This window comes from Lepisma saccharinum, chromosome 8, assembly GCF_977018435.1.
Source record: "Lepisma saccharinum chromosome 8, izLepSacc3.1, whole genome shotgun sequence".
Lineage (NCBI taxonomy): Eukaryota > Metazoa > Arthropoda > Insecta > Zygentoma > Lepismatidae > Lepisma > Lepisma saccharinum.
The window spans coordinates 8,272,843-8,295,662 of NC_139236.1; the positions used below are offsets into that span (position 1 = coordinate 8,272,843).

At 38.9% G+C, this 22,820-nt stretch overlaps 1 protein-coding gene across 2 annotated transcripts in view; it reads left to right on the top strand.

Moving 5' to 3' along the window:
- Positions 1 to 22,820, top strand: part of LOC145990855 (inactive dipeptidyl peptidase 10-like) — a 621,213-nt gene that overhangs the window by 229,935 nt on the left and 368,458 nt on the right. The gene's annotated exons all lie outside the window — the stretch shown is intronic.

Here is a 22,820-nt window from a genome sequence, read left to right on the forward strand (position 1 = left end):
AATTCGAGAAACCGAGAGACGGAGATACTGTAAAGTCTTGATTCTTTCTTGACATCTGCCTAATCGAGTTGTTGTTCTGTTCGTTATTGGCTTTGTATTGGCAATTGTCATTATTCTTCCCCTGTAGGTAAACCATAACGACGATTTATGATGAAATAAAGAAGATAAAACGGCAAGAACAAGAAAGTCATACCTGCCCGGGACTTCAACCCAGAACCTTACGTAACGAGATTTGAAATTCTGTAGAAGGCATCTGTGTTTCGCTTCGCTTTCTCTTTCCTCAACTTCTGTTATTTTATCATGCACGTATAATTAAAATGGATCTAAGAAAATACGTTGCGATCCATAGTTGTGTTGGTTAGATGCTATAAGTGTGAACTCCAACATGGAATAAATTATTCCCTTTTGTATGTGGTTGAACATGACACTTTCTTACACTGTGACAATTTCTTTTTTAGTTTTTCTGCACAGATAAGCTAATCTGGACTGGACCTTCAGTTTAAAATGGAAAACTAACAACTACGTGCATCCACCGTGTATCGAACCCGGGATCCCTTGATTATAAGGTGACGACGTTATCATTACGCCATCGAGGAGGCCCCGTGAGAAAATATTATTCACTCGATCTACGAAGGCCTACGTAATGGCTTCTCTGCAAGAAGTATAGCTTACCATTGAGGGGAAGAAAAGTGTGTGTGTGTGTATCGAGGTCCTTCAACTTTCGTATTCTTCTTCATTTCTCAACGCGTGCCAATCTAGCCGTTCTAGGTTTTAGGTTCTGTTTCTGTTCGGTAATTTCACATTGTCTTCCTGCTTATGTTATTCGCGACGAAGCTTCTGGTTTCGATAATCTGGACAATAACGGGATTGTGTTGGTTGGTTGATTTGGTGTCTAAGTCCACTTTATGCACAGTAAGACTAATCGCGAATGCACTTACAGTTTAAAGTGGTATCCGAACCACCATGTGCCTACACATTACTTTGCTGCTAGATATTTGCATGCTAAGATGTAGGAAGTGCTACATTTTCAGTGTGTGGAATTAAGATTTATTTCTGATACGAACAATCGGAGAATGGAGTAGTGAGAAAAGTATCACCTCACATGTTTGAATTATAGCGCCCCCCCCCCACACACAGGATATCGGCCGTGGTTTTTATAACGAAATATAACATGGATGAATTGTGTCAAGTAAAACTGGAGGCTATTCACATCCCTACGGAACTTGGAAGAAAGTCGACGTAAAAATTAGAAAGTTCTGTTCCGACAAAATCGGGACGTATAGTAAACGAAAAAGCAAAGTGCTATCTTGTGCTTTGAACCAAGCCATGAAGGCGTGTAGGGGGTGCGGAGTTAGGGTCCCACACTTTCTTGTTACGGCCGAAGGTGGGGATAATGTGATCAGCAACACGCCCCTGGCCGCCTTTACCTCCCCCCCCAAAGTTTCCTACAGGTACCCACTTTATACGACGCTGGGTGGGCGCCGGAGCCACTTGAACAGGTGGACAAAATTCTAATTCTCTCCAGTCCGGGATCGAACTCAGATCTCTCGCATGGTAATCAAACTCCCTAACGACCGAGCTACTGCGGCACGTATAGTATAGTAGCCTTTGTAATTAAGGCAAGAATTATTTTAGCGTTTCGTTCAACGGTTTTAGCTGAATCATTTTCGGACAAAGGCTTGTCGGTTCTGCGACCTGGCTTGAGAAAAGGCGATTTTATGACGAACAACACTCCACTTGACAAGTCACGTGACTTTCCTACATTTTCTGTGTCTGTTGGCTATTGCATAAAAGACGAGTTGCTCCTTGAGACAGACAGAATCATCCGATCACCTAAAGGTGCAATGTGTGTTGCCTACCTTTCCGGCATTTTTTACTGCCATTAAAGTCTTATGGGGAAGAACTTTTTCCCACCACTGTACAGTAACACACTACATTTACCTCAAACGTGTAGCCATATTTCTGACTACCTGTACGTGATATATAAGAGATGTGATGTAAATTACGATGGGCTATGTGTTCACTATCATCTTCAGCGTTAACTGTACATTCTATCCTACAATGCTGCAACTTTCAGTAGATCCAGCTCTCAGTTACGCTGGGTCAGGGGAGGCAAATTAGCGTCACGACGAACTTCTCATTCCAACTGCCTATCCTAACCTTCCCACCATTTTAAAAATTATTTGAGTGCAACATTGTAATCAATTGATGCTCTAAATTAAATCTTGTATGTGTCCTTCCCCAACAATGGATTCTAGACAAAGTTTTTAAGATGTCAAAAATTTAAGAATCTTTGAGACACACACACATACATATTTATGTCTATATAGCATCATGAACTGCAAAGCAATGAATGCTATTAACTATACACCGATTAACATACAGTATGTCCACTGAAAACTGTAAAATAAGGAACCTTAACTAATGAATCTCAAGGGAGTTTTTATATTCTATGATAACTCACGACCACATGTAGCTAAGGTAACTCATAAGACCTGTAGGCGTATTTCTTAGGGAACTTTGGTGCCGTCATCACATGTCCCAGATATCGCACTATAGGATCACTTTTTCCAGTCGTTGGAACTGGACAACCACATGCGTGGAAGAATATAAATTTTGAATTTGAATTAAAATATTTTGGGTGCGGCAGCACTGAGGCTATTTTGCACCCGTCACACTATACGGGGTCCAGCCTCTTATCATAACAAGCAAGTTTGAAAATTAAAATTTCCTTACCTCGGTTAAAATCTGAGGCTAAAAACGGCGCTCAGCGCAAATAAGGACAAAACAAAGGACGAGACAGAATTATAATGGCCATGGGACCAGTCGCCAGAGCCTCGTTAGTCTGCAGTCCAGGGTGTACTACGTGGAAGTGAGGTTGACTATTGGGTGCACTACGTGGAAGGTCACCCCTTACATCCCTCACATTAAATTGACGGATCTAATTTGGACGTGACTTGATTTTTTGGTTTCCTGATATAATGGATACTGTCTGCATCTTATGACCTGTTTCATTTTGATCGCACTATTCACAAAATCATTCAAAAAAGGGGTATAGTGCTCTCCTGTGCATAGCACCACGCCATGGAGGCGTATAGGGGGTATGGGGGTAACGCCTCACACTTTCTTGATACGGTCGTGAGTGGGGGTGATGTGATCAGCATCACGCCCCTGACCGCCTTTACCCCCCAGGGTTTCCCCCAGGTACCCATGTTATTCGACACTGGGTGGGCGCCGGGGCCGCTTCCAACGTTAGAAAAGTTCCCGGATTTGAACCGGCCGGGGATCGAACCCGGGACCTTGCCATAACGTTTTAGCTATCTGCGTGGATACATGTTGAAATTAATGAATATCATAACTGTCGTCAACATTTAAAATAACTGTTAAGTGTTGCATGCAATATTCGAGATACTCTATTTCCATGCAGAGGATAACTTCATCCTGTAGGGATTAATTGAACTAAGTAAAATATTATTTTTCTTCCAAAACAATAGATAGCGTAGATTAATGATGCATTTTACAATATACTCTTAAGGTAAAGTACAGCCTGGTTATAAAACTTTTCCTCGATAGAAAATTTATACTGTGTTCTCTATAAGAACTAGGATCATCAGGCTTGCGTCAAAACGTTCTGTAATGATTCAAGTTATTGTTATGCACAGCGCTGCCATATGTGAACTGCTTTTGTAACTTTGCATTCGTTAGTGTCCAAAATGGTGTGCTGTGGTTTCATGAAACCCAATCACCAGTTACAATGCAGCAGCTGTTTCAGACACAGCATGACAAGTGAGGGTTCTGAGGGGGTAGTTGCCCCGTCTCTACTTTTTGACCCAGAAGCATCTGAAGCCAAGAGAATAAAATGTTGGTACACAAAGTGTAGTTTTTCAATTTTTCGGGGCTTCACCGCACTAGGCTATGGTAGTTGGTGAGCATCTGGTTGCTAAATTTCCAAACCGGTGGACTAGGAGAGGTGGTTTAATATTTTGGCCACTCAGGCCAAATTTTTAGTTCGCTGTATCTCACTTCCGCCATTTTATCTGACTGCTTCATTGGCATTGCCTGTCGTACAACCATGAAATTACGCATATGCGACATTCCAGAAAATTTTTACACAGAAAATTTAAGGTTCAAGACATGACATTGGATTTAATGAACTGATTTCATAGAATTATAAAGCACTTTGTGCTGCCTCATAAGAAATGAAAAAGAAAGTTTGAATGCATGAAAAGCATTAACAAAGTGCGTTACGTGTATGAAGCTTTAATAATGTAGCAAATTTTGACTTCATTTGTTTATCAAGCACATAGGCTGCAGATGGTGAAATGTTCAAATTATATGCATTCACAAACATCTAAACCTTAATGCAATTAAGAACAATAATAATTTCCATATTAATTAACTTTGTTACTAACATGGAGTAGCACCACGTTTCCTGGAATGCCCCAAATGTATGCGCAGGATGTCTAACTTGCTGGATACAAATTCCTCACTCAATATCTTACTTCGGGAGTGAGGGAAGGAAAGTGGGACACTACTCTTAAAACAACCTGTACATATGATGTTCACACATTGTTCCTGTTAACTGAAGGGAACTAACTATCAGTGTGTTTCAAGTGACGACTCTCTTTGCCCAATATATAAAAGTGAGAGAGTGTGAATCGAGTGACAACCGTTCCCAGGATGTACGGGTTCCGTTGGTTAAACACGTGTCTGGAGTGTTGCATGGTGTTATGCAACCCACATGACACCGGCGCTTAAGTGGTGGACTAAATCGTGCTCAGTTGACGTAGCGTTAACAAGAGAACATGACCCTAATCTGAGAATTTGACGTTAATGAACGTTGTTAACTCACGCCGTGGTAATGAGCATATTATTCCTTTGAGCCATGTGCGTGCTGAGGGAGAATACAATATCGCGAGGAGTCTTTAGACAACAGTGAATATTTGGTGTATAAAGCGACCTGTTATTTTTCAAAATAAAACATGAATTACCATATGTAATTGCTTACTTTTTGGTGTTTTTGTCTACAAGAAAGTACACTATTTGTGGTGGATTGATTTGCTTCATTTTACTTCTCTTTTCTTCTACCGTGTCTAAGGCTTCATGCTTTGGGCTCCGGCTACAGGACGCGCGCAGGTTCGAGTCTCCTGGGGGAAGAGAAACAACTTTTCTCTTGAGATTTGGGCCAGTTCATGGGACCGGTGACCACCCACAATTGTGAGGAAATTGAGGAGCTACAAATAAGTAGCGAAACCCGGTCGCGGGAATCTACAATAACGTTGGGGTTCGTCATGCTAACCACATGTCTACTGGCTGGATGATCTCCCACCTAGGAAGATTGCAGCGAGACGGCAGTCGGTAGGTGGACCCTCTAACTTTTGAACTCTAAGATGAGGATGAGTGATGATACTATGGTGAAATTGAGGCACTCACAAAGAACGTCTACCGGATTCGAATCCCGCCTGGGCATGGTTGTTCTTTGTGAGTATCCCTTCATGAGTTTAATCATAGTAGCATCATTCATCCACATCTTCGAGGTTAGTTAAAAGTGACACGAAAAAGAAGTAAAATAAACACACCAAATAACAATCAACCAAAGAACACCCATGGCAGGACAGGGATCCGAACCCGCGACCTCTGATAATCATTCCGCCACGGGGTCTGCATGCAAGAAAAATGAGTCCCGGGCCACCAAGAACGTACCCTTTAGTAAATAATAAACAGTAGTATAAAAATTAACTGATGTGTAAACGACTTGATTTGTAATATGTAACATTTTTTTAATAAAAAAAGTTATGGAAAATTTTCGAAATCCTTGTTTTATAATTTACCACAGGAAGACCCTCTACGTGTTCTGTAAGTGCGACTTCAGTTTCGTTTATTCTGTCCTACCAGGAAATCTGCCCCATCGACAAGATATAAATTGATAATATGTCCATCCCCCATCTGCCAATCAAACAGGCAGTGTTGCAGTACATATGCACATTTCTGGATTCGCTTGCATGCAGAGTTCCAGGAGGCTTCCCAAGGTTAAAATCAACCAACAGCGGACCGATCCCATCCAAACCATCCATTTTAAATTTCGCGATGTTGGCTCTATAAATGAGTGAGGCTACATCCCAGTTAGCTTTGCAGTTTTGCGTCGCACATGAAAGCAAATATTTTTCTTTCCGAGCCGTGTTTGTTTTCATGGTGTAGCATGAGTGTCGGCGGTTGGTTAGCTGCACGTGATCCCCTCCCCCCTTCCCTTCTGGAAAGGTCGGGCTTTCGGGAAATTGGCCCGCGTTTCTCTCTTTTTTATACCACCTTGTTGATGTTCTCCGTCCGTTCCTGTATTTACTTTCGCTTTCAACCACGAGAGTAGGGACGTAGAATTGTTTCGGCATCAGACCCTCTCGGATATTTTAATTTTCGCCCCCTCCATTAGCTCCACTTACCATCCGATAGGAAAACTAAACATGAGAAGCAATGAGAGGTTAAATATTTTCTTGGTTTTGCTGCGTACATGTTGGAACGACAAGCGAGCATGAGATCACGGGCGTACCGAAATGGGGTTTGGGATTTCAGTCCCCTCCTAAAAATATATATGAAATAGTACAGGGTGTCCATAAATTATTCACCCCAAAACAGATCAAAATACCTTTACTGTAAAATGTTTCTCGGAAACGACATGGAATTACAGTAATTGACTCAAAAGAAAATTTAAAGAACATACTTATTGCAAACAGAACTCTACATGGACACCCTGAGTGGCTTTCACAATATCAACTCTTTTGATGAATTCACTCCACGTGCCACAGCCTCTTCGATGTAGGACTTCAATTCCACCAAGGACTCCCGAGATGGCGTAGTGGTAACGTCGTCGCCTTTTAATCAAGGTGTTCGATACCCTGTGGAGGCACATGGCACAGCGATTCGGATCCAAATTTAAACTGTTCGTCCAGTCCCGATTATCCTTTCTTTGCATAAAGTGGACTTAAAACAACAATTCAATCAATCAATTCCAACAAGTCCGTAACTTTCTTGCGAGACTCGTCAAATGATTATTTCGTAGTCAGATCCTTTCTGTATTTTTTCCTATAACAAAACTGAAAAGTTACATTTTCATGAGATTTTGTTTCACACAACCACAACAAACACATTGCCTTTTCCTGCACCGTCGCCAATTTCACTGGTTTACTGTTTTGTCGCAGTGGCTGATGGTAACAGTGTTGCCAAGTACATGGAAGATTTTTTTTATGTTCTTTATGTTAATACTAACGACCTCCACTCCAGTTGCATAAAAAGTTTAATATAGACAACATTTATGGGGTGAATAATATCTGGACACAAGGTAAACTAAAATTAAAGCATTTACTTGTCCACTTTCTTCGCATTTTAATGTTTAAATAAAAATAATCTTATTTTACTACCAACAGATGGAGCAAACTTGTTGCGTCAACAGCCGCCTTCAAATTGTCGTAACGACATTTCGTTCTTAAAATTTCGTTCCACTTAAAATATCGAGAATATAGCTCAAAAGTACACTAGCTCTCCTTAAAAAAAAGTGCAATTTATTTTAAGTTTGCACAGCAAGTGACAGGCACATTGTCATATCATATTTTAAGTTTTTGTGAAATGTCTGTAGCGAGATAGAATTCACAATTCAGATTCTGGAATGTTTTACTTGGATTTTCCTGAAAAGTCTGGAAATTGCAAATTGTTATGTAATGGAAATGTTTGTCTTATTATTTCAGAAATTGCAAAAACAATCACTTCATGGGAAAAAGTTAGTGCAATTTGAATTTTCTAGATAGATATATTAGGAATTGTTAGTGGTAAAGTAATAACACTAACAACAGCTACCTACTAGGCATATGATATATTATTATAATATTATTTATTCAACGTGTTACAATTTTAATTAAGAATATTGAAATGATTTGCAAAGCAAAAACTTGGACCGTCATTGAGAATTTGAATTTGATTTTCAAATTTTGGGTGTGTCAGCATTTAGGCTATTTTGCACCCGTCACGTTATACGGGATCCAGCCCCTTATCTTAACGAAGAACATAACTGTAATGTAGTGTAACTAAAATCTTAAAATTTTCAGACTTAGGTTCAAAGCTGTGGCAGTAAAAGGGCACTCAGGACTCATAAGGACAAAAAACAGGACAACACACAGAATTATACTGGCCACGAAGGTTAGTCGCCAGAGCCTCGTTAGTCTGCAAAATGCAGTCCATGGTGTACTACGTGGAAGTGAGGTTGTCAATTGGGTGTACTACGTGGAAGGTCACCCCTCACACCCCGTCATTAAGGAATATTAGGAATTTAAAGTTTGTAACAGTTTTATTTCTAACTCCTGCATCACCACAATTTATATTGTTCCAACTGAAAGTTGTCGTTTCCTGAATTATTCTGATTTAATCTGCACGGAAATAGCAATTTGTGAAAACGTGGGATGACTCTAAAGAAGGCCAAATCAGATTTTCTTTTGTTATTGAATGCAATGTCTCATTGTGAGAAAAATGTGTTTTAAATGTGTCCTAAAACTGTTTTGCAAGTGTTCAAAAAGGGCTTTACAAACTAAAAATGTCCTAAAAGTGGTCAAAAGCAGTTTCTTGAGAACACTTGTGTACACCTTTGGAACACATTTGAATTGAGAACACTTTTAGTGTACTTCTAAACGTGTATACATAATTTTTCATGTGTACTAAAGTGATTAAAATTATTTTCGAGAAAGTGTACAAACTGTGTACTTTTCTTACTGTAAGACTGAAACCGAATTAAAAAATGTCCTTCTAGCATCTACGGATTTAATGTTAGAAGGATCTCAAGACGATGTGGGTGCTCAATGAGAGAAGCCTTCTAGATGGAGCCAAATAGTTGGCAATTTGATGGTGTTAATGTCTAGAAGAGATTTTGGTAAGACTGCGCTTTGGGTAAGATTGCGCACCGTACTTTTATGGTGATTTTCAATCACAAATGGCACCACTGTTCCATAGTTACTTCGTTAAATGTGTAAGCTAGCTGTGTATGTTAGTAAATACACATTACAAGTTCTCTGTGTTGATAGAGGCGAGACAAAAGAATATCAAGGCGTTCGTTACTTATTATTATGTTGAAATTACTTAATATGTCTTAATTGAAAATAGAGACAATATTGCGATCTTTATTTTTCGATTTATTTTATTTACGATGTTTATTTTCTGGCGGCACGGGACAAGACTGCACACAATATGTGTGTCACGATGGCGTGATGGTAACGTTATCGCCTTATAATCAAGGATTACCTGTGGAGGTAGGAGGCTCACAGTGGTCGGGATTGTACAGTAAGCTGTAAGTCCAGTCCCAATTAACCTATTTCTGCATAAAATGGACTTTGGCTGACTGTAGTAGGTTGCGGCGACTTGTGTTATGTCGAACAGAAATTAACAACAGAAGCTGATATCGTGCTGTTTAGATAGAAAGAACATATGGAGTGAAAACATATCACTATGCACAGTCGAGTACCTAGGATTTTATTTTGGGAGGAAGTGAAACTGGAGCCAGCAGGGAAATTTGATAAATCTTTCATGTACTAATAAATTTGCTATCTTGTTCCCTCATTTTATCTGTGTGTGTTTTCGTTTCATGCAAGCAATTTAACTGTGATGGTGGTACCCTATGTGATTATTGACAAAAAATGAAATGTTGCTTTAATTTTGTGCATTCTCCTCGATACGTAGACCTCTACAATTTTCCATTTGCAAGTAATGCCTTTAAACCAACTTGTCGAAGACAAACAAAACTAATTATTCAAATGCCTCAATGAACACCTATGGCGCAGAGGTTGCGTCGTCGCCTTGTAATCAAGGGGTCCTGGGTTTGATACCCGGTGGAGGCACATAGTGTTTGGGATCCCACTTTAAACTGTAGGTTCAGTCCCGATTAACCTTACTGTGCATAAATTGTACTTAAAACAAAAATTCAATCAATCAACCAATGAACATGTGAACAAGCGGAGCGATTGATTGATTTAGTTTATTTTACTTCGCGTTTTGTGCCTCTTGGCTATTGCGAAGATGGAAATGAGTGATGAAATGATGGAATTGATGAATGGACATTCAAATAAGCAAGCCCGAGCGAAACTAAATCGAATACTTTTGTCGAATGATCGTCAAGGTTGTGCAAATTTAAAAAACAAAACACCAATACCTAATATTTTATTACGCTTTGCCATTGTTTGATCATCTTTCTACAAGACAGGCATGCTAATGCGACCTAAGATATGACGTTGCTTCGTAACAGAATATTATCCCTTGTATCGACAATGAATACTCTCCAGATAGAATAAGAAGTGATTTTGTGGAGATGTAACAATTTACGGCACCATCAGCTCCAGAGTTAGACTAATTGTTCTTCCGAACGTCGTGAAATGACTTTCCACACAATAGCTACACTTCTTATTGTTGCGAATAGAATTACCCGCCAATGGTGGGACGTTAAGAGCACCGACAGCTGTCCTGAATCTTGCGACAACTTAGTTCTTTGTTTCTGACAGCCGGGACATTCTGCTTCTCCCAGAACTTTGATTAGCGGAATCCTCTGAAAGGCTTTGAGAAAGGCGGAAATGAGGAGGAGCGTTGCTACGCTGAAGAAAATGCGACTTTGCCCTTAACTCTTTGGGTTTCGCATCCCGTGTCATCCGCAGGAAGATTAATGATCGTCGGTTATCCTCCGGGAACTCCCACGGACTCCCAGCGGCAGATTGCGGGTCGCTCCTGCTGGGATATTAATGCAGGGATGTCAGGTGTCCCGTATTAATCCTTCAGTACCAACCACCTTTCGATAGATCGGTGCCCACACACTTTCTCTGGCGCTGACTGTGCAACAGCTTAGCATTTTTTTAACACGTCACTCAGTCTCGTTGGTGGGGTATCATGAAATTTTAATTGTCTTCTGTGTCATCCAATATCTATAAACCCCAATCCCACCACAAAAAAACGCCCGATTACAACTCCCCATGAAATTGTCCCAAAAGGTCAAGATAATTAAAAAATCCTCACTTGGCCTTTTCTAAGGGTGAAAATGCCCTTTTCACATCCTTAGCAACCGTTTCCACGATCATATATTGCAGCACACATTGTTTCCTTCAATTCTTAATTGTCTAGATACATTATATTTCTCACAGATCACACACAGATGAATCAACTCCTGGTTTTGAAAAGGTGCCTCAAACAAGAGTGACATCTACATTAGAAGAAGATTCAGTCCAGATGCAATTACGTATCGTATACATTGTTATACTCAATGCGAAAATATCTGTTTATCATTATTTTTATCTAATCATCATTCATCATCCAATATATATATATATAGCCCCAATCCCACCACTGACTGACTCACTGACATAAATGTTCTCAATGAAGGAAGCCCTGGAGGCGAAAAATGACCGATTACGACCCCCCATGAAATCGTCCCAAAAGGTCGAGAAAATTAAGAAATCGCTCAATCGGCCCTTCCTTAACGGTGAAAATTCCGTTTTTTCACGTCCTTAGCAACCGTTGCCACGGGCATTTTTTTGCAGCACACATTGTTTCCTTCAATTCTTAATTGTCTAGCTACATTATATTTGTCACAGATCACACACAGATGAATCAACACCTGGTTCAAAAAGGTGCCTTAAACAAGGGTGACATCTACATAAGGAGTTTCATCCCAGACACAATTACTTACGCATATATTGGTAAACTCAACGCGAAAATATTATCTACATCGTGCTTGTTTTAACTAAATCTTTAGGGAGTAAAATAACAAGGAATTCTTTAAAGCTTGCCGTGCTTGTTGTTGTCCATGGAAACGGACGTTGCTAGGGAACTTAAAGAAAGTTTATTTTCACCCCGAAAACTACTGTAAGGGAATTATGCTAGACTTTTCGAATTTCAAAACATGAGCATCAGAATTTATTACAGAGGAGAGGTAGAAATTTGATGGGAAATGACGGAAAGCAATTATTTTTCAATTACGTTTACAAATGTCAAAATGACAAGAAGAGTAAATATTGCTTTTTCAATTTAGTATCGCTATTGAATTCATTTATACAAGAAATCTAACTATCTTGAAACTGTTATTGCTTACTCGCTTCATTATTAAAAGAATTGGGAAAAATATTTTGAATATTTATTCCATATTAGAACCCGTACACATGTAAATTTACGTTCAAAACTTTCCAAATAAGCGAAGCACGTCGGCGAGCGTACGAGACGTGGCCGAAGGTAACGTCAATAGTACGCGAGTCCAATATATAAAGCTCCAATCCCACCACTGACTCACTCACTCACTCACCGACATAAATGTTCTCCATGAAGGAACCCCCGGACACAACAAACGCCAGATTAGGAGAATAGACAATACTAATTTGAATATTTGTACAATATTAGATCCCGTGCACACATAACGTTACCATCTAAACTCTTCAAATAAGAGAACATACTAACTTCCTTCTTCCAATCACTGGTCAACAAGATTTTGCTTATTATTGTTTTGTGATGATTTCTTATAGATTTCGACCCACTAAACACAAATCCGGCTACATTTTTTTTTTCGAAATATCAACATTTTGAAAGATCTTAAGGCGAAGAGGGACAATTACGCACCAGGCATGCATTTATTCCAATATCGTCGGAATGAGCAATGGTACTAAAAAGATCTCCGCCAGAAATGAAGAGTATGAATTTCCCCCCATGTGGCAAGTGGAAGCTGTTTCCTAAGTTGATTATTAAGCCTTATACGATTTTTGAAAAATATGATGAATTAGTATTTACCGAATCCCATGTATTCCTTATGGGACATCAACTTCAACTTCAAGTTACGGCTCATCAAATGGGAGTTTCGACTTTTCCTACTGCTATGACATAGTCCAACGTGTCCTTTTCCGTCCATGTACTTTTCTACGTCATCGGATGTTTGATATTCCCGAGAGAACGAATAAAATAATGGTCCCATAAGCCTAGTGCATTTCTCCTTGCCTCCTACGGCCATCCTGGCAGTGTTGCCAAACCTGATGAGCTAAATTTCACCATTAATATAGCTAAAGAGGATTAACGAAGGCTGCATAAAGTGCCTACTAGGGTAATTTTAGTTGTCAGAGGGGTGGGGGTTCTGCTATTACCGTTAGCTTTAAAGTGATGGCAATTTATTCTTAGTTTTCACCGCCTGGATTTGGCGGCATCACCCATCTCAATAATCCAGTGATGTTAATATGAAATCGAAAATAAAGGGTTCCCGGATAACAAAATTGTCATCTTCATCTTAGCCACAGTGCTATATATAAAAATACATGGGGAGGAAAGAAGAGGTGGGTGACGCAGCCTATAGCTATACGAATATCACGTCACGTGCAAAATGTACACTCATGGCAAAAGTTGGTATTTATGGGCCGGAGCCAGTGGTGGCATCATAGTGGGGCAGAGGGCGGGTGCCACAGTTCACAGTCAAACGAGTGCACGAAAGAGCCAGATCTGGCTCCAAAAGAGCAAAGTTGGCAACAGTGATCAGCAGCTGCCCCAGCGAGAAAGACCTAGGGGAAATTGTTCCTCCTCACCTTAACATGTTTTGTTCTCTCACACTGCTGGCTTAGCTACAGCAATATGGGTGTATTTACTCTTACAGTCGCTAGATGGAAGCACAGTTGCTGTTGATTTAGCTCATGTAAAGGTTCGAAACTCCTCCTTCATGCCTACCTCGTCTGTGTGGTTTATCTAGTTCTTTTTGTGTGTTTTTATCGGTGCGTAAATTTGAAGAGTACAACCGTCCACCTGAATTCCTACTTTGGCCTTGTAGTTGTGTGTTTCAAGGTTGTTTTTTTCGCCACCATGTCTATTACTTCAGTCTGGGTGGTATACGTTAATCCGCTTAAGTTTATTTGCTTTGTTATGGAACAGCATGTCAGCGGGCCGGAAGTGCAAATTACATGCAGACTGTTCTGTTATATATGTGGATACTGTATTGGACCAAAGCAAGTTAAACATGTCATTGTGCCAGGGACAGAATTTTGTGAAGCCTATAAAGCGTACTTTGGAATGGCTGTTGGTGATCTGGACAAACCATGGGCTCCACACGTTTCGTGTGGTAACTGCAGGTCGATGCTGGAACATTGGTTGCGTGGTAGCAGGAAAGGCATGCCTTTTGCGATTCCGCGAGTGTGGAGGGAACCTACAAATCATCACGATGATTGTTATTGTTACATGATTGACCGGACACATTTCAGGAGAGGGAAGAACAGGCGTAAGCTACAATACCCTACCATACCGTTGTTTTCGAATGTCCATTCATTAATTTCATCATTTCATCACTCATCCCCATCTTCGCTAATTAGCCAAGAGGCACAAAACGCGAAGTAAAATAAACTAAATCAATCAATCAATCTGCCATAAAATCGTGACTGAAAAGTTTGACACGCATTGCGTCAGTGCAAAATTCGAGCCGCGTTTGTTGACACATGACCAGAAACAGAATCGAGACGAGAATACTACGCGCCATCGAAGAAAGTGCGTTCTAGCAGGCGTTCCAAAATTTTAAGAAAATATGGCAACGGTGTATTGATGCTGGGGGGTACTTTGAAGGGGATAGTGGTTGAAAGTGTGTATCATGAGCAATAAAGCAAGAACAGGAAAAGTTCGGTCTCTTTTTGAACACGCCTCGTATAATTATAGTGATTCAGCCTCCACTTTAAACTGCATTTCTAGCATTGATTAGTCTGTCTTGAGACAAACGTTGACACGGTTTCCTTTTAGGAATAAATGATAGGGTAATTGTAACTGGGGATATGAACCATTATGGGATGTATTCCACCTGAGGTCAAATCCCGAACCCATTGATTACAAGACGATAGCTTTACCACTACATTATCGAGAAGGCTCATTTTTGTTTTGTGGAAGGAATCGGTATCAGAGAGCAATGGAGTCATACGGGGGCGGGGGGGAAGAGAGAGAGAAGTTCAGCTCTACGTGATTGAGTGAAATTGACTCTTCAGTCCAATGATAGAACAGGAAGGAAGAATCATTTGTGTCCACATGAATTAGTTCTTTGCTAACATGATCATCAATAAATTTGATCCCTTTCGTACATTTTGTCAGATATTGAATGTTAAAGGGATGGATATACATACGAATAAGATTTCCTGACTTGTACCTTCACCTTCCGTAACTAACATGAAGTGGATACTCCTCAGTGGTAGAAGGTTTCATTGGTAACTTCAATTTGTCTATATAGAGTCAATAGTTTGTTAGATACTGATAGTTGACACGGACAGACAGGCACATTAGTCTGCATTTTAGATTTACAAATTACTAGTCTAAAAAGAACTAACCATTAACTAGTACGAATGGTGACAAGGTTGGCGTGTAGCTCCAAGCACTCAAAAACACTCAGATGCAGTGAACATAAAAAAAGTCATCGACACCGACAACAACATCGATGCTTGAGAATTGTAACAATTAAAAGTTTTTCAAAATATTGATTCATATTAGTGGGTGAGTATTCTACTGTAGTTAGAAGCATCAATTTATGAGAGTTTCCCCTTTAAAATATTATAAAATTTACAGCAAATACCAAAATATCTGTTATGTAATCACAAAATACAGTTTTGACGTGAAATTACTACAAATTCAATGGAATCTTCGAATGATGCATAACTTCAAGGGTAATTGGATTCCCAGAAAGTGTCGTGTGGCATTTTTGAGGACCCTGTGACTAAAATGCCAGAAAAGTACCGGATGGTATCGGTAAATAAAATCCAACCGTTTTTTTTCGATATTAATACATTGGCATTGGTAAAGTCCCAGTCCTCATTGCAACGTCACTTTACTTCGAAGAAAGTTCCGAAAGATAAGTTTCCCTCTGACAACCACAAGTACACGTGGAGCCTACTAAACCCACCCCTCAAAACTTTCCCACTAATAGCACCCGTTTTAGGAATTCACAGCTCTTGTCAAGTCCACGTGGAGTAAAAGAAATGTTGCCAATTCAGTTTCCTTAGAGATTTCATAACGTGAGGTTGCGGTTATCTTTGCTAGCTTGTGTCATTGTGTTGTGGTATTTCTTTTTAATAAAATGTGGGGACCTTATGAGTGTTGGATGTTGAAACACTGCAGATAAAAGTAAGAACAGCGCTTCTCAGAAAAACAGGTGCTGGCTCGAAATCAGATAAGTGTCCGGTCGGCTTTCTCTCGAGCTATGTCAAAGATACCGAACTGGCGTTTCAATCAGGACTTAAACCATACGACTCAGCCCTAATGGAGACACACATTCTTGAACAATTAATTTGCCTTATTTTACTTTGCTTTTTTTGCCACTTTTAGCTAATTTTAGAACATTGGGATGAGTGATACTATGATGAAATTGATGAATGGACACTCACAAGCATCCATGCCGAGGCTAGGATTCCAACCTGGGACCCCTGACGTTGTAGCGCGATGTGCACACACATTCTTGAAATGAGAGAATAGTTACAAGGATAAGTCATAATTAGACTTCGGACTTTAGGTTTGTAAACTATTTTTCCCCCTTTAAAGGTATGTAATAAGTAATAAGTTATGTCAGCGTTTCGTTAAGAAACGCAACAACTGATGAAGTTTTATAGGGCCTAAAAAAAACCTATTTTGCTTGTTAGAACCTATTTTAGGTTTATGCGCCTAAATCAAGCCTTTTTTAGGTTTTTATATATTCTTAATGGTTTTACAGGATTTTTATGTCACACAGAGGTACTTGCTTTGTTAGATCACGAAAAATGCAATGACGAATGCGGTACTCTTTGTCGATTTCCTTTCCTCCAAGTACATGGTGATTTTTCAAAGCTCTAAACAAAGCAAAATGTCTGGTGCCACTGTTACCTGCACAGTCCAAAGAGCAAACTTCTGATCTGTGTGGTCTTGCTCACCTTCGCGTCACTTCGGTGCTTTGTGACATTCAAGCCTTCCAAACTAACATTTCAGCACTGAAGATTGCACCACGGACTATGTTTTTGTTGAAAGTTTATTTTCAGCATATAAGATGTTCCTGGCAGACAAAATTGCAGAGTTGACTATGGATAACATGTAAAAAGATTGTTTCCTAACTATATGGCGAAGAGTGGATCTTAGTAGCAAATTTCCAGTGCTAAGTTCTGCCATCGCCGTAGGGTTATGCAACACACATAACGTTATGCAAGATAGTGCGTATATCAGGATATAGTTGTCCAATTTTCATTGCCGGTGACTATACCATTTTTCAGGAATTTTGAACCATTTTAAGTTTTCTTGAACCTACTTCAGGATTTTTCGAACTTAAGATATTTAGGACCTATTTTAGAATTTTTTAGGACCAATTTTAGGTTTTTTAGAACCTATTTTAGGATTTATATATCCTATTTTAGAAACCTAAAAGCAAACTTTTTAGAAAATAAAAATCCGAGGTCTAGTCATAACATGCAATACTGTCGACTACACAAAGGAAAATACAAAAGGGCACGGAATGAACGAAATAATGAATTAGCATTTTTTTTCACATTCGCAGTTGCAGAGGAAAGATAATTAACATATTGGCACGGGTATGTTATAACGGATGAGATAGCAGAATTTTTCTAACAGATTGGCGGAAGCTCTCTTAGTGAAACAGATCACGTAATAGAAGAATCCTTTGCGCGATTTTTCTAATCAATCTCCATAAAATAAGCTTCCGCACGCGAGCTGCGAGGGAAGCATTCCTTCACACGAAGATACATATCGGGATTAAACCGTGACGCGTAGCTATCATTATCTTGTGCCTCCTGCCCCAGGCATTGACAGGGTGGATTGCGAGCGAGGCGGTTATTATTCCCGCCTGCCGCATGCAAGCTTGTTCCGTCACTTTTCGGTTAATAACAGTTTGAAAAATTGTGGTTGCCGAGGGAGGCGTTATCGGGGTATGGTGCAAGGCAGAGGTATCTCCGTGGGTGCTATTTTCAGCGAAAGGGAGAGAGGAAAATGTAACTCCTTCACTGGGATCCAGGGTGATGGCATGAAGGGAAATCAATTTAGAGTAGCGGACTACCATTGGCTGACAAGATATGATGTGATATCGAGCAATAAACAGAATACTAAGAAATATTATCCAAATTTCACTTATGGGCATAAGCGGCGTGATGCGATTCATGGGCCCAAACCGTCTTGACTTTTTTTCCTGCTTCACCGTGTAAGCGTACCATAACTAAAATTAAAAATTACCTAACAGTATTGACAAACATGATAAATGAATAAACTATCTAACTCTCTAGCCATCTCAAACCCGAACGTTTATGGCTGCAGCAACACAAGTCTTCCATCTGTCTCTATCCTGGACGAGATAAATCCAATCTTTTCTATCCTTAACGATTTCCTACGTTATTCCTCCATCCTCGTCTTGGCCTTCTTACAGGTCTCTTACCATCAGGGTTCCCAACAAGAACCCTCTAGACTCTAACTAAAGGTAAATGAATTCAATTTACTTGCTTGCTATATCCGTGCGAAGAGCTGGAAAAATAGCATGGAATGTGTTTTCTTCGAACGCACACACGACACTTGTCACTTCACCAACACCACAACTGACTTCCTATGAACTTTGATATAACCGAGGTTCGAAACACATTCTTTACATAGCCCCAATGTTCAGTACGTTTATTTTTACATTTCTTCTTAATTCATGAACTTCTGTAACTAAGGTTTAAGAGAGCATCATTTTTTTGTTTTTTGAATTTTTCAAAACTTCTACAGAACTTCATATAATGAGATCTATCGAGTTGCTAAAGGAATGATATACTTTAAAAAATATCAGTTACTGGGAGAGAGGAGAAGGGGGTGGGTGGATGTTTTCGTCTATGACATTGTAGGAAGGGAAATCTGCACTGTTCCAAAGCTTCTTATTGCATCATTCTTTTTTTCACATGAAGATCGACTGTGTTTTCGGAAGTTTATATGTTCAAAGATCGAAACAAACGTTAATTGAAATATCGGCTGCAAAATAAGAGTTAACTTTATTGCTAATGAAACGAATGGCTCATGTAATTAGCAATCTTGTAAAATGTCAATTTAGATCAACTCTGAAATAGTGAACTCTCGGTAAAGATATTTTTTGTAAGAAAAAGTCTCTCTTTTTTTGTTAATATTGTGTTGCATTAATTTGTAATAATATTTTAATTGCCGATCAGAGTATAAAACCTAATGTAGCACTATACAAGATAACTATAAATGTATACAGATAAAAAAGAGGTAGTGGAAAAATGGTTTCAAAAATATTGTTTATTTTTGTAAGAGTCATAAAGATATTGAACAAACAAATAGGTTTCCTTTAAAACAATTGAGTGACCTTCAGGTGACCTTAAAAATGGCCGGCTACTACAACATACATAATGGCATTTTCTCCCAAAGTTAGTTAATTTTTATTTGAAACATTTTTATCGCACACGTTTCGTTTGTGAGATATTTTGACTTATCAACGTAAATGGTGCACCCTGTATATGCAAAGAGAGAGAGAGAGAGAGAGTTGGAACAATGTCACCCGTGAGTAGGCATCGTAGGAATCCAATGAACCAAGCTTTTCTGGTTCTGAGTTTGATCTTCGTCGAGAGTGAATAATGTTACCTCTGCAAGATAGGAAATCGATTTCTGGCCAAATATGCTTTTGTTTGGTTTAGGGATTACTGGGTCTCCATGAAAGAACTAGCTGGGCTTCGGGTATAAACATCTCAACGGAGCATAAGCATTGTACATAACGGAAACAATTTCTTATATATACTATGGAATGCTTTATTCAAGTAGAATTAGGGTATTCTTGAAGTGACTGTTGATATATTCAAGTCTTGTGCAATTGCAAGGGAAATATTTTCTTCTAGGTGCATGTGGATAGTTCTTCAACAATTGTTTTGAATTGTTTCAGATGAGTTAAGTTACCACCACTAGCACCACACTAGCACCACACCCAAGTACTGAACGAATAAAGGAAAAGTAGAAATATCTACTAAGATCTCTATTGAGATATTTGCGATTTTTTCAAAATATATGAATAGTATGACTGATCTTACATATTACAAATGTGGTTGTTTACTTGGAGTTTAAAATTTAGCATAATTCCATGTTGGCACCTGATTCGGCATCGGTTGACATCCGTCCAAAACAGAAAATGTAATTGTCTAACTGCTTGGAGCCGCCTATATTAAGCAAACAGCTTTATTTGAAATGGTTGTTATTTTACAGCTGAAACGTTCCTCCCAATTCCTTTCTTTTCATCTCCTTTCTGCAAGACTTGTTCATCTCAAACACAATAAAGCTAATAGCACGTTTCATAGTTTTGCCACACCAGTGTTTTATCGACACTCACAAAAGTAATAAACGCAAGAGTTATCTTTCTACTCTCTCTTTGGACATGCAATAAAAACTTCAATATCCACCGTCGCTTCGTCCAGAACTTTGCGAGTATGCGTCAGCACTTTTCTCGGTATTTTTCTGACGTCGGTGTCAACTGCAACAATAAAGCCCGTTTAATTAATCATTCAAAAAAGAGAAAAGAAGTTAAGTCCATGCTAAAATGTAAATAAATATTTAGCAGAAAGTAGCGGTAATAGTAACCTGCTGTTACTTTTATAGGAGCAGTAACTACAGCTGAGTTAAGCTTTCAAAATGAATTGCTGTATTTCTCCTATCTTTCCACAACGTCCTGCTTATTTCCTCTCGTTCCTGTAGTACATTCTCACACAAGCTTAGGTGAAGAGTATCGCCACAATAGTGGGGTCGGAAAACCAAAAAGAATATCTCGTTCTGGCGGAGAGTATACTTTTTGGGGTGATGATAGGGAAAGGATTTTAAGGTGCAAAATTATGGTCGGGAAAGGGAAATCAAGTTCTGAAAATCTTTTCAAGAAGATGCAAAAAAGATGCTGATAAAATGCCTTTATTCATTGATCTCTTTTTTTGCCCCTTCTGTATATAATGCGCGCGGACCGCGTAGAGAACTGTGTTTCTTCCAAATAGGTTTTGTTGAAGTTTGTGTTTTCTCTCGCGTATTTTGCTATATTATCTTGGGAACTATTGGGGCTGCAATGATTATATTATACAATTTCAAAGCTCTGGTTCTGCTCTACAAAATTAAACTATGGATTTTATGTAGCTTCTCAAGAAAAGTGAAAATCATTTATTTTTCTGTCCAATTTTTTACCAAAACATGATAGAAAAGGAAGGGAAAAGGTGCTGAAGCATCAACGAAGGAGTGAAAATGGAATAAATGTGCTAATCTCACAAAAAGGTTCAACAAAGTGTGGTGTGTTCATTATACTTGATTTCATGTCTTAAAACACATATCTGAAACGATCGGTGTGAACCTAGCTATATATTTGGAAAGGTGCTGCACCTCATAATCCATTCCCTAGTGATGATACTACATTCTGCCCTGAATGTAAAACTCCCCCCCCCCCAAGTTTTTAAGTCCCCGTTCGTCTGTAATGATGTCATCAGAATGGCGGTCATGACGAAAATATTACTCGTGAACTTTGTTACTTCATTATGTGCTTCGTCCTTGTGGCAACAAGGCAATTTCCGTTCTCACTGAGGCTCGTGCAGCGTCAAGGGTGCATTCTATGGTGAAAATTCAAGCACGTTAGATTGAAAATCGTATATTTCCAACAACTTTCTCCCATCTTTCCTTTTTTTTTTTTTTTTTTTTTTTTTGCTATAACGGAATTGTCTTATTATGTCGGACTTTTGAATCACTTTGTATACAGATACATGTAGATTATCGAAAAGACAACTACCATTATTTTATAAAATAGCCTAACACTATATCTGGAATTCTGGAACATCCAAAACATTGGTTTTCATTCCAAACTTGATAATTTAACTGAAAAGCTTGTTTCTTAGATTTTGGTGACCATGTTAGCAACCATTGTTAATGTTACATGATAAAGTAGATCTTTTAAATTTCTTCTTTAATAGTAGAGTTCAAAACTGCAACTTGAGTGAAAATAAGATGTCATGAAACATAAATAACTGTAATTGATTGAGTTTGTGTTTTAAGTCCACTTTATGCACAATAAGGCTAATCGGGACTGGACCTACATCTTAAAGTGGAACCGAACCACTATGTGCCTCCACAGGGCACTGCGCCATCGGGGAGACAAATAACTGTAATAAAGTAACAAAGTTCACGAATAATATTTTCATGACCACCATTTTGATGCCGCAATTACAGGAGAACGGGAGCCTCTAAAACTTGGGGTCTGTGCCCTTATACATTCAGGAAAGAATGTAGTATCGTCATCCAAAAGGGCATGCTCTCCGCCAGAAGTGAAATGTTCCTCCACTCCAACAGCACTATAACTCTCTTCCAAGTCGGACTGTTGATTCATGAAATGCATTAATTTTTCAGTCTCCACGTTATTTTCTATATGAATTTAAAATCAATATATATTTTACAAATCAATTCATAACAAATTGGCTCAAAACAGAAAACAAATTACCTTTTTTTCCACACCAAACAAGACAGTAAAACTAAAGATACAAAAAAATAGTCATCTTCCAGTAAAGTTAGCGAAACAATTTTTTAGGAGCTGAAAATGTTTAACCAAGTTTTCATTTTTTTCATTGTTTCTTTTCAATGTTGGCTAAAAACTTGTTCACATCATTTCCCTTTACTATCGTGCTATTATCATCAGCATGCAACAAAATCTCGGTATTCTGAATATTTAATTTTAAATAATTTATTTACAAAAGATAAAGTCGCGGGCCTAATATTGATTTTGGGGAAATCTATATTTCAATGTCTTTATCGTGGATTTGTATTTTCTTACGTTTCCTTCTCTTTCGTGGCTAATT